Here is an 11,794-nt window from a genome sequence, read left to right as displayed (position 1 = left end):
TAATAGGTCCACAACAGAGCGCGCTGCTTCTCTTTGGAGAGAACCCATCGCTGTGTTGTACCTCCAAGAAGCTGGAGGAAGCAATGCTTCTGAATACCAGTTGCTGGGAAACCTCGCTGGATTAGGTGGGCCGCCGGCCTGACCAGCAGGGCAATTATTCTTGTGTTCTGAAGGAGGCTTTCCAAAGAAAATGTTGTGATAAGGAGCGCACGGATCCGTTGAGGATCCCCACTGGACACAATGGGGTTTACTTCCAATATAATATGCACATAGGATCGCTGCACTGGACCTGCTATTTCTACTGATCTTCCCCAGCAGTTGGGGACTTGGCTGTCTCTTCCACAGCACAGATGTTAGTAGCAGTCTATAAAGTAAATATTTACCTATTTATTTATTAAATTTATATTCCGCCCGTTATCCGAAGATCAAAGGGTGGTTTATAGCATAAAAATGCAAAATGGGAACACAAAATACATAAACAAACCCCAATAACCCACCCTACAAGCACATTTAAAAGGCCATAGATTGTTTAATTAGCCAACAGCTTAATTAAAGGTATTATTCCACAAGCAGGGAGCCACCACCCATAAATACTGAAGCACAACTCAGAATGTCCAGTTCATTCTGGACATTTTAATCTAACTGTTCAAGCTGCTTTAAGATAGAAGAATTTCCAATCCTGGGGGAAATGCAAACACTTCCCCCCATCCACTCCATTTTGTGCTGAATTTCCAGTGGCAAGGGGAAAACGGGGAATTTAAAAAAAAAAAGAAGCCTTTCTAACATTTCAAGAATCAAGTCCAACAAATCTATAAGCAACTATGTCTTTGGCAGAGGCAGAATCCTAGGTCCTGTCAGTGGGCCAGATTCATTCTTGATGGCACAATATTGTGCCTATGAAACATGCATGTTAACTAATAAATATATACCAGATTTTCCTATGCAGAGTACAGGATATCACACACAAACACTCCTGTGTCCCAGTTTGGAGCAAGAGGAAGGAATCAGTTCTGCATTGGCAGAACTGGTAAACACAGCCAAGGCGGCAGGTTTTAAAACTGCTCTGTGGAGCGGGATTCAATTTACATTCAGCCCCCAACTAAAATGGAGAGGAAAGCCTTCGTTTTAGCAGCTGGTCATAAGGGATTTGCATTGGACATCCGGGTGACGATGGCAACAAGTATGGCTTCTTGTCCTTGAGTTCCGTGGTCTGTTCTAAAAAGGTAAAAGTAAAGGGACCCCTGACCATTAGGTCCAGTCGTGGCCAACTCTGGGGTTGCGGCGCTCATCTCGCTTTGTTGGCCGAGGGAGCCGGTGTACAGCTTCCGGGTCATGTGGCCAGCATGACTAAGCCGCTTCTAGCGAACCAGAGCAGCGCATGGAAATGCCGTTTACCTTCACACCGGAGCGGTACCTATTTATCTACTTGCACTTTGATGTGCTTTCAAACTGCTAGGTTGGCAGGAGCAGGGACCGAATAACGGGAGCTCACGCCGTCACGGGGATTCGAACCGTGACCTTCTGATCGGCAAGTCCTAGGCTCTGTGGTTTAACCCACAGCGCCACCCATGTCCATAGTATGTTCTAGTTTTCATTAAAAACACACACACACAAAACCCCACAACTTGAATAGTTTTTAAATTGCAAAGGCAGTTGGCTCAGCAGTTAACTTTAATTACTCCATACAGGCAAGGAGCATACCTGTTTTGTTTGTTTTATTTCTATATGGGCTTAAAAACCATATATTTTAATTGGAGGACAGGAGCGGAAAGAGCAGCTGTTTTGGCTGGGCGTTTTTAACTGATATGAAACTGATAAGAAACGCTTAGAAGAACATCTCAATCAAAGGACACTCGGCAGTTTTAATATGGTTACTAAACGAGCACAGACCTGCAGTGCTTCCGTTACGACATCCAAAACTTTATTGCCAAATTTAGTCCAGAAATCTATGCAGTACTCCTGTGTCTCAGCAAAGGGAAGAAGAGGTGCTTCAAAGATACAGTGGTACCTCAGGTTAAGAACTTAATTCGTTCTGGAGATCCGTTCTTAACATGAAACTGTTCTTAACCTGAGGTACCACTTTAGGTAATGGGGCCTCCCGCTGCTGCCGCGGAGCCAGTGCACAATTTCTGTTCTCATCCTGTAGCAAAGTTCTTAACCTGAGGTACTATTTCTGGGTTAGTGGAGTCTGTAAGCTGAAGCGTCTGTAAGCTGAAGCGTATGTAACCCGAAGTACCGCTGTATCTTACATTAAGATATCTTACATGGATAGCCTGGGTCTTTTACATTGTGCGTATGCAAGTAAAGAAGGCTGATCGCCGAATAATTGATGCTTTTGAATTATGGTGCTGGAGGAGACTCTTGAGAGTCCCATGGACTGCAAGAAGAACAAACCTATCCATTCTTAAGGAAGTCAGCCCTGAGTGCTCACTGGAAGGACAGATCGTGAAGCTGAGGCTCCAATACTTTGGCCACCTCATGAGAAGAGAAGTCTCCCTGGAAAAGACCCTGATGTTGGGCAAGATTGAGGGCACAAGGAGAAGGGGATGACAGAGGACGAGATAGTTGGACAGTGTTTTCAAAGCTACTAACATGAGTTTGACCAAACTGTGTGAGGCAGTGGAAGACAGGAATGCCTGGCGTGCTCTGGTCCATGGGGTCACGAAGAGTCGGACACGACTAAACAACAACAAATGCAAGTAATGGGGCCGGAGAAGCCTTATTCTAAGGAAGAGGTTTTGCTACATATTCCTCTAATGAAAGCTTAGCTAACTGATATATTTGCTCCCAGGCAACCTCTGCTTCCTCCATATAACAAAACCTCATCTAGGTGTAATAACAATCTTGGCTAGAGAGCATGCCTAGCCCTGCAATTTGGATCTAGGCTGTTTGGAGTTGGAATCCAACTAGTACTGGGGGGGGGGGCAGGGGACACGGGACACACAAATACCCCATTTCTGAGGTAGGGAGCCGTATCATGTACTTTGTGCTGCTGTTTTTGTTTGATAATTTGTGCTCCAACATTTAATTTGTTGCTTTTGTGATTGTGATATGTAAGCTACTGTACTTTAAGCAACTCCCTTGTGAAGCAGAACAGCAGATACGAATTTCTTGAATGAATGAATGAATGAATGTGGATTTGAACATCAAACTGTAAAATGACAATTTGCAGGAAGAGTGTGACAAATGGCAAAAGTTAAAACAGTGAATGTATTGATGCGAAAAGCGCATATATTCCATTGCCACCCCCCCCGGAAGAGGAAAACTTCAACGGTATAAGGAAAATGTGTTATTTGTTCATGCACCTGTTTTCAGTTGGCTGTCTGTTTTGGCTATTCTTTTATTCATGAAACACCATGTAGCAAAAGCACCTGTAAGGATTGCCTGGGAGTAAGTCCCATTGAACTGAATAGGACTTATTTCTGAGCAGACATGCACAGATTTGGGGGGAAGTGTCATTCAGTTATGACTAATGCTGTGTCTTGTGCAAATCTAATATTTCAATATTAAATTTCAGAGGCTGGAAACACTGAACTATTTCCTCTGACTGATGTCGAAATCACTACAATCAGCATAACAGCAGAAATGCCAGTTAGTCATCAAGAAGTACTATAACCAGAAACTGCCTTCCAAGGTCATCACAATTAATTGGTTTTAGAGACAGGGAAACTGTACTCAGCTCTTCAGCCAGCCAGGGGGAGTAAATTGAAAAGAGATAGTCATTAAATTTATGTATGTCAAAATAAATGAAGCTATAGCAAGAAACCTGCTTCACCCTTCTTCAGGTACTGCTACTCCACCTACAGCACACTGGCCAATTTAGCAATGCTTCCTTGTCACATGTGACTGTATGACTCACCTGTGATTCTATCCAAGAACCAGTTTTTTATATTATTATTTAGCGGGTATTTGATTGTGTTTTGCACCCCCTGCATGGAATTTGCTGGGAGCACTCTTAGGTGAGAACAGTCACGACCTTACTCAACCTTGAAATTCAGCACTGATCACAAATAAGGCAGCCTTTGCCTGCCTGTTGCCATCCAGGTGTTTTGGGCTACAACTCCCTTCAGCGCTGGCCAGTTGGAAACATCTGGAGGGCACTAGGTTGGCGAAAGCTGCAGTAAGGTAAGTGAGTGGATTGGCTTTTCCATGCAAGAACAACCTGACACGATACGGATCTGAGGGTTGAATTATGCAAACATGGTAGCCTAAGTTAAGGTTTGTTCACTTGGGTCCCATAAGGACTGATTTATTTATTTATTATTTTATGCCATAAAATTCATACATAACTTGACTGTAAGAACAAACAGGCAGTAAAATCAAGAAAATTACTTACAGCCCTACATATGAAAGTTAAAAAAAACTGAAACAGATTTGAATGACCTCAACTTTATTATTCATTTTTTAATTTTTTTTAAATTAAATTTGTATACTGCCCTGCATCCATTGATCTCAGGGCACTCCACAAGTTTCTAAGCCTTCCCTTGCAATTGAGGGGGCCTGGGGCCACACGCCGTCAACTGAGATGGCTCCTCTAAATCCAGGACTGTCCCTGGAAAACATGGACTCTTAGAGGGTCTGGGGCTTCTACGTGATCCGGAGGAAAGATATGGGAACGTATGCCTGTCAAGCTTCAAGGAATCCGATCTTGGCAGCCAAGAAGTAGATAACCAAGAAGAGTTCTTGCCAAGTCTTTCATTCAATATTCAGAGATAGACGTCAAAATGCTGTCTCTCTTAGATAATGGCATTGCTCTGAGTAAAGTCCCACCTCTTCCGTCTCTCCTATTATACGTCATCCCTCCATCAGCTGATCTGTGCTTTCTGCCTCTGAGCTTTCTGTTCTCCTATTCTCAATGCACGCCTGATCCTGGGAGAGGGGGCGGCGGTCAGGAATGCTTTCCAAGGACACTGAGTCTGTCAATCGTCTCTCTCCTGGTGCTTCCTCTTGCTCCTCTCCCAATATTTCTCAGCTTCTCCCCTCTGCAGCCTCTGAGCTATGACCTTCTGCAAACCACTGTTCTAAATCTACACTGTCCTCCTCTTCTCAGGAAGGTGCAGGAGAGAGGGCAGTCCCCACCATTCCTCCTCAATCCAGTCCCTGACAATGCCTGACTTGCATATCTTGGGGGGGGGGGGTTGGTGTGACGTTAACATATGATAGTGCTGGAGGTGAAATAGTTAAACAAGTTACCCAATCAGAACCCAGGGGGTGGAGTCAGAGGGACTATAAAACCAGCTCTGGGAGGAGTTCATTGGGAGGTTGGTTGGAGTGGGAGTGAATTGGGATAGAGTCTGTGGGTAGGTTTAGTTAGTGTAGCGAAATAAACTGAGTCAGGAACAGTTAGGAGCTAGGAAGAAAAGCAAATAACCGAGAGGTGGTTTAGTGAGTGAGAGCAGATAGCGGAAGTTATAGGTCTGGATAGGCACCCCATGATTGTAATTGACCAATACCGTTTATGAAACCACGCGCTTGTTAAACTGCAATAAATAAACAGAAGTTTATGTTCCAATTTAACCCTGACTGGACTCAGTATTGTACCAGGTAGGGCCTGGGTGGTGGCAGCGAGAAATAAATTGGTGGCACAGGGATCAATAGACGGTGAAACGTCCGGGGACCCTGTGTGATTGCCACAGTTAGTAACCAATGCAATATTAGAAAAATAAGGGGAGGATGTTCAAGTTCTTACCATATTCAGGGTTTCTGCATGTCCCCTTTTCAAATGTTACACCTCCAGTGTTTAGGCAGTCTGGCTTGCAACCCATATACCTGCTAACCCTAGGAGCAAAAGTAATGAGCCCCGGTGAACTCAGCGGCAGCAGTTGTGTCTAGAATTGCGCTGCCTGTCATTCATGTTGCCTTTCCTTCTGCACCCAGGCAATGTGCCTTCAATCTGAGTTGCTAAAGGAAAGTTGCCATGCATAAGAAATAAGCTCCGGTGCTGTGAAAATGAAGTCTGAGGCTTAAGTATGGAGTCAGCTCCTGCATCTGAATTTCCTCCAATGAGTGAACATAGGTCTCTAGCTGAAAACAGGAGCTAGAGGGGAGCCTTAGCACCTTAACAGCTCAACAGACTGGCTGAGAATAGGAACCATTCCGTAAAATAAAAGGGCGCCTTGTGTAGTTAGCATGTCAGCTTTCAATCATGCCCAGGCGTTAAATCAGAAGGGGTTTTAAGAGGTTTTGTTGCTCAGGTGTGCTGTCTCTAATTGATAAAGATTAATGGGCTAATGTATCAGTCATCAGACAGGATCTGCACACTGCAAAATCGAGAGCAGCTTGAGAAGGAAATGGTGTTAAGAGTCAATAGTTTTAAAAGTCGGCTTACATTTATCGGTGTGAAATTCCCTGGGGACCCTTATTAAAGAAGAGCAATTTAGAGATGGTGTTTGCATCTTAAATTAGATCTAATCCACACTGCGGATGTAACTGGGGCCGGGAAATCAGTGCCAGTGTGGTTTAGAAAGGGGGGGGGAGAGAGAAAGGCAGCATAATTGTTTCTGACATGAAAGCAGATTTTATGGCGTCTTCCTTTATGGCTTCAGCATTGCACTTGTGAAAGAAGCATGCCTTCATGTGCAGCTGCTAAGGCTACGTGGGGCATTTCCTAGAGCACCACCCCATTGTTTTGCCATTTTACATTGTGCAGTACACACTTAAGAACAAATGGGCTCTTCCTTTCCTTGAGCTCTACCATAGCCCCTTGGGACATGTAGAGAGGAAAAGGCATTTTTAATCCTACTCCCTTGTGGCAGATTCTTAGTCTGGAACCAGAAAGATTCTCTTCGAGGAAGGTTCTCTAGAATATCATGTTGCATTCAAAAGCATAATTTCCCCCCTCTTTACTTAAAAGGTTTCATTCTGCCGTCTCTGACGTGTTGTGCCCAAGGCGCCTTCTAGTCAGTAGAATAACGATGTAAAACAACTTATTTTTTTAAAAAATGATTTTAAAAAAATAATAATTTATTTCCATATGAGATGAGCAAGGCAGCTTTTCATAAACACCGCATGGCATTCAAAATAAATGAGGGCAGGTGAAATAAAGTACTTTTTCACACAGAATATAAAGGGCAGGATTCGATCACAACTTGGATGGCTTTAAAAGAAATGTGGACAGTTTCATGGAAGAGAGATTGTTCTGCTGAAGAAGGCTAGAGAGTGAAACCATGAGTGGGGTTTTTTGTGGGGGAGGACTGTGAGCTCAGTTCTGGTGCTGAAAATAAGTTTTTCCTTAATTCTGTGCCCAAGCCACATATATTCTGTGCCAGGATTTTTGCATGTGGCTCTGGTGGGTGGGCCCTAGCATTCAAAGCATAGGTGTGCCCACCCCCAATCTAAAGCAGCAGTCTTCACCTTTTCAGACCCAGAGATGCACTTTTAGCCCCTGCATGCATTTGGGGAACCACTTCTTAAAGTTTTGCCATTTCTATGTCTGCCAGGGTTGATAGAGTTTCTTGGGTAAATTCAGTAGCCTCTGACTATAGCAGGATCATGAGAAAAGGCAGCCTTTTTATTAGCTTCAGAAATGTCCAAAGCGGTCGTCATCTGACCAGATAATCTGTGAAACATTGTACTGCAATGAAATCAATAAGGCAGGCCTGGTATAGGATTGCAGCCTTGTATGGTTACGTAATGTGAACGCTTTCAGAACTTTAGCATTCATTATACTCACTAGCAAAGCTGTGTTATCCGGTTGTGCAGACAGCCTTTTGTCCATGCAAGTACATCATGCAGATTTAAATTAACCTAATGTGTACATTTGGTATGTATCAGCTACCTTGGCACATAGTGAAACTATTAATATTGCATATATTTATTCAGAGTTTTGCAGTGTAGAGAAGTATGTAGAAGAGGCTTTAGAGAGAAAGCAGGGATTCACTGCCTATTATTGCAGTAAATCCCTGCTCTCCCTCTCCCCAGCATATTATTCTGTCCTCTCAGCTGGAGGGTGTAGTGTGATGCCAACTCATTTTCTGCTGCAGCTTCTCCTGCTCCTTTGAGCCAATGTAAATATAGATGATGTCATAAGTGGCAGGATTTAGGAATGTGTTGATACCATCACCTGCCCCCTCTGCAGATAGGAGAATTCTGGAAGCTTAGAGCGTGGGGAGGAATGCCCTTTTCTTTTCCTAAAAATTATTGAAGAATTGTACATTCTGAACAGAGATGACCAGTTGCACAGTGGAGGTGGTCTGTCGGGAGCGCAGAAGTCTCACGGCGATTACAACGGCCTGTAATTCTCATGGAGCATTTGCATAACAAACAGAAAAGAAAACGGATTCTATATAACCAGGGTGGGGAACTTGCAGTTCGTGGGCCAAATCAGGCCTCTGCATTTGTCCTGTGAAGCCCTTTCCACAAAACGATATCACAGCAGCATAGAATTGTAGAGTTGGAAGGGACCACAAGGATTGAATAGTCTAACCCCCTGCAATGCAGGAATCTCTTGCCCAGTGTGGGGAGTGAACCCACAATCATGAGATTAAGTAGAGACACAGCTGAATTATTGGGCTGGAAAGCAGGACTGAGCTCCCCACATGTCAGTTAGTGGGTGGGGAGTTCACTCCGGCTTGGTTCAGGCGCCTGAGTGCGTTCCCTGCAGGACAACTGCTTCGACTGGACGTACGAGCTGGTTCCTCATGGGAGACCCGCTAGCACACCTGAACCCTGCAGAAAGCAGGATTCAACTCCCTGTGTATCAGCCTATGCCCAGGGAGTTTATTCCTGCTTGGTCACTATCATCCCACCCCTACAGGCTACATTGGACAGGTGGGTGGGACCACTCACCTGTCCATCATCTGACATCATAATGCCATCAGGTGATAGACAGGCGGGTGGTCCTCTTTACCTGTCAAAATTGGCCTATGGCATGGAGGGAGACACAAATCTGTCCTGCTAAGCCAAAAAGGTTCCCTACCCTTGCTGTAGAAGATGAATTAGGGAAGGACTGTACCTCAGAGATAGCTCAGTGGGTAGAGCATGCAATTCTTAATCTCAGGGCCATGGGTTCGAGTCCCACGTTGGGTGAAATATTCCTGCATTGCAGGGGTTGGACTAAATCATCCTCGTGGTCCCTTCCAAGTCTATGTTAAAGGTAAAGGTAAAGGGACCCCTGACCATTAGGTCCAGTCGTGGCTGGCTCTGGGGTTGCTGCGCTCATCTCGCTTTATTGGCCAAGGGAGCCGGCGTACAGCTTCTGGGTCATGTGGGCAGCATGACTAAGCCGCTTCTGGCGAACCAGAGCAGCGCACGGAAATGCCGTTTACCTTCCCGCCGGAGCGGTACCTATTTATCTACTTGCACTTTGACATGCTTTCGAACTGCTACGTTGGCAGGAGCAGGGACCGAGCAACGGGAGCAACGGGAATCGTGGGGATTTGAACCCCCGACCTTCTGATCGGCAAGTCCTAGGCTCTGTGGTTTAACCCACAGTGCCACCCTTCCAAGTCTATGTTACTGTGGTTGATTTTATGATTCACTGGCAGATCACTTGCTTTGCATGCAGAAGGCCTGAGATACAATCCATGGCGTTTCCAGGAAGAGCTGGGATGGACTCCTGCCTGAAACTTTGGGCAGCTGCTATGTTAGTGAAGAGGAGATTGAGCTACATCGACCAAAGGTCTGGTTCAGTATAAGGTAGGAGGACCCTGTGTAGCTAATTGTATTATCGCATATACAGGATCCAGTGATGGAAAAGTGGCAACTTGCAAAATCTGCACCTGCTTCTGTTTATCTCTTCTTGCCACACCGTGGTCTTCGGGGAATACAGAGTGCCTTTCGAAATGCCACCTGGGAATTCACATGTGGGCAAAAACGCACAGCTGTCAAACTGTGACCTGAATGATCCACAGAACATTTTCAAAGTTTGCACGAAAAGGAAAGGGAAGATGTTGCTGGAAAGTGTTCCGTTTGGCCACATAGTTAATGTGACACCCCCACCAAACACTTCACAATAAATAAGTTTGGAGGATGCTGCAGCTTTGTAATATTCTTGCTTTTGTCTATTAAAGTTTGCTCTGTTATCTTTAAAGGTAAAGATAATGCCCTGACCATTAGGTCCAGTCGTGGACGACTCTGGGGTTGCGGCGCTCATCTCACTTTATTGGCCGAGGGAGCTGGCGTATACCTTCCGGGTCATGTGGCCAGCATGACTAAGCCGCTTCTGGCGAACCAGAGCAGCGCATGGAAACGCCGTTTACCTTCCCGTTTACCTATTTATGTACTTGCACTTTGATGTGCTTTCAAACTGCTAGGTTGGCAGGAGCAGGGACCGAGCAACGGGAGCTCACCCCGTCGCAGGGATTCGAACTGCCGACCTTCTGATCATCAAGCCCTAGGCTCTGTGGTTTATCCCACAGCACCACCCGGGTCCCTCTGTTATCTTTACTACATCTAAATTACCATAACAATCCCATAGTCCGCAATCCTTATGATTTTTGGGGGGAGGGTGTATGTGTCATAGATGCTTCCTACATGGAACATCCCACATTCAGGGCCTGACATCTCTAGCTACAATTATTGGGTAGGCGCTGACAAGAAAGCCCATTATCTGAGACCCTGGAGAACCTCTGCTGGTCAGAATGGACAATATTGGTTTAGATGGATAAATTGTTGTTGACATCTGTCTCGAGGGAATGTGCCTCCCGAGGTATAAGTTATAGCTCAGTGGGTTACAACATGGTGCTGATAATAATGCCAAGGTTGCAGGTTCAAACCCCATAAAGGACAGCTGTATATTCCAGCATTGCAGGAGGCTGGACTCAATCCTCAGGGTCTCTTCCAACTCTACAGTTCTATGCTTCTAATATTCACCATCCAGACTGAGCTTTCCTCCTGATTTGAACACAGCATATGGCATTTTCCCATCTCTGCCGTATTAAGCAGTTGGCTCCTTACCTTTCTCGCCCTGATCTGGCCACAGTGATCCATGCGATGGTCACCTCCAGACTTGATTATTGTAACTCACTCTACGTGGGGCTGCCCTTGAAGCTGACCCAGAAACTCCAGAGGGTGCAGAATGCTGTGGTGAGGCTCCTTATGGGGTCCTTGCCATGGGATCACATTCATCCAGTGCTTTACCAACTGTACTGGCTCCCGGTGGAGTACAGGGTCAGGTTTAAGGTGCTGGTTTTGACCTTTAAAGCTCTATGCGGCCTAGGACCCACGTACCTACGGGACCGCCTCTCCTGATATGCCCTGCGGAGGACCTTAAGGTCCACAAATAACAACATTTTGGAGGTCCCAAGTCGCAAGGTGGTTAGGTTGGTCTCAACTAGGGCCAGGGCCTTTTCAGTACTGGCCCCAACTTGGTGGAACGTTCTGTCACAAGAGACTAGGGCCCTGCGGGACTTGACATCTTTCTGCAGGGCCTGCAAGACAGAGCTGTTCCGCCTGGCCTTTGGTTTGGACTCAGTCTGTCCATTATGTTTCCCTTTTCTTATGGTTTTGACTTTTAAAATGAGGCTGCATTTTAAATTGCATTTTACCTGTATTTTAAATTGTTTTTTTTTTCTTTTTCTTTTTTCTTATTATGTTTTTACTGAAATTTTATTGGTGTTAGCCGCCCCGAGCCCAGCTCTGGCCAGGGAGGGCAGGGTATAAATATAAATTATTATTATTATTATTATTATTATTATTATACCATGCCGTGCTCCCAGAAACAATGCCACACCAAAAACAGTTGGGAGTGGATAGCCCGCTGTATGGATTAAGCAGAATCAACAACACCTGAGCGCCCTTTGTTTGTTTGCTGTTGTTGACTTGAATGATAAAAGTTTGCAGTTCTGAGCGCCAC

General features: G+C 45.2%; 1 protein-coding gene across 1 annotated transcript in view; it reads left to right on the top strand.

Annotated features, from left to right (window-relative positions):
- LOC310762420 (glucose-dependent insulinotropic receptor-like) overlaps window positions 1-11,794 on the top strand; it is a 153,137-nt gene that overhangs the window by 68,427 nt on the left and 72,916 nt on the right. The window lies entirely within an intron of this gene.

The sequence above is a fragment of the Podarcis filfolensis genome (genome assembly GCF_964270895.1).
Source record: "Podarcis filfolensis genome assembly, chromosome: 5".
Classification (NCBI taxonomy): Eukaryota; Metazoa; Chordata; class Lepidosauria; order Squamata; family Lacertidae; genus Podarcis; species Podarcis filfolensis.
This window is presented reverse-complemented; position numbering and strand designations above follow the sequence as displayed.